Source organism: Chrysochloris asiatica, unplaced genomic scaffold (assembly GCF_000296735.1).
Source record: "Chrysochloris asiatica unplaced genomic scaffold, ChrAsi1.0 scaffold00036, whole genome shotgun sequence".
NCBI classification, from domain to species: domain Eukaryota; kingdom Metazoa; phylum Chordata; class Mammalia; order Afrosoricida; family Chrysochloridae; genus Chrysochloris; species Chrysochloris asiatica.
Genome location: NW_006408554.1, coordinates 22,189,732 through 22,191,481, shown reverse-complemented (window position 1 = coordinate 22,191,481; position 1,750 = coordinate 22,189,732).

Genomic DNA, 1,750 nt, shown 5'->3' with positions numbered 1-1,750 from the left:
GACAAATTGAAGAGGAATGGTGTTGCATTCATTGTCAAAAAGAACATATCCAGATCAGTCATGAGGTACAATGCTGTCTGTGATAGGATAATATCCATACACCTACAGGGAAGCCCAGTTAATACCACTATTATTCAAATTTAGGCATCAATCACTAAAGCCAGTGAGGATGAAATAGAAGAATTCTACCAACTTCTTCACTCTGAAATTGATCAAACATGAAATCAAGTTGTATTGATCATTACTGGTGATTGGGACGCTAAAATAATAGCATTTTTAGAAGAAGTGAGGGCTCACAAAGTTTTCTCAATAGGTTAAGCATTTTTTGACTGGTATAACAGATTTGATTATTTAGAATCAGCCGTCTATACTATTCCCCACACATCACTTCTCTTACTTTAGGGAAACTTGGCAGGGGGGCCCTAGGCCTGCAGTTTGTAAAATAAAAACTGATTTCTTCACTCTGTAGCTGCTCCCCAGCAAGTTCTCCATGTGATCATGTGATGTTTGTCTCGGTGCCTGGACATTCCCTATCAGGTGCTCAAGGGATTGCCACATCTAGTTCATAGTGCTTACAGACCTACCAGCTTGAGGCATGGGGTGGTGAGGGGCAAGGAGGAATTCTTGTTAGCTTAAACCAACCACTCTTTCAGTGCTTATCATTTGAAATGAGCACTGCATCAGCTTCCTGAGTTAACAATTTGCTGCAATTCTACACTCTAACAACAACAAGAAACACTAGAGTTTCACAGTATGCTGGTGTGGGCCTATAGGATAAGCACCGGACTGCAAACTACAAGGTTGGCAGTTCAAACCCACTACCAGCTCCTTGGAAAACCATATACTGGGTTGCCATGGGTAGGAACCGACTAGACGCCACTTAGCAACAAGTTTCACAGGTGAGTGTAATTTCAATATGCTCTTTCCATAAGTTCTTCTAAATCTAATTTGAAATTTCACAGCTGTGACACTGTAGGATCAGCACTGAACTGTGAGCTACAAGGTCAACAGTTCTGAGCTGCTCCTCAGGAACCCTATACAGGGTCAGTATGAGTCAGTACAGACTTGACAGCATTTAACAACAACAACAGCACTATTGAAAACTTGTGTTATCATTTCATATGGTTAGATTTGTTGTAGAATAATAGTCTCTGCCGTCACCAAGTGTCATCTACTCTGATTACAAACAGCATCCAAATTCTTCACTGGACAAAGGAAATATGAAGGGAAAATCAGGCCTACCAACTGGATTTATTTCATTTTGGATTCTCTTACACATGGTTGGCAGAAATTTTCTGCTTGCAGTCTAAATGTGTAATGTAAAACAGTTTGTATTCTAAACATCACTTTCTCCTCTGGAGTCAAAGAAATGAGCATGTTAGAGATGGATTTATGCTCCAGGCAGATTGAGCCCATTATACACAATGGTCTTAATTCAAAGTAGGTGTCCCATCTGTGGTAAAGAAGAGTAGAAAGTTCTTTCCACACAAAAGATGTAAGGACTATTCTTTGCAGTCAGAATCTTTCAGATAGCTAAAAGATCAGTTTTCCTGAGCTGCTTCCAGAAAAGCAAACTCTGGGGGTACCCAGTCAAGTTGTAGTTATCAGCCTATCTCCACTAGGGAGGCTGCCTCTTTAGTTAAAAAATTGCCAGTGGCCTTTTCCATTTAGGGTTGCATTCTTATAGCTTAGTGGTTACGAATAGGGCTGGTAACCTCAAGGTCAGCAGTTCGAAACTACCAGCTGTTCC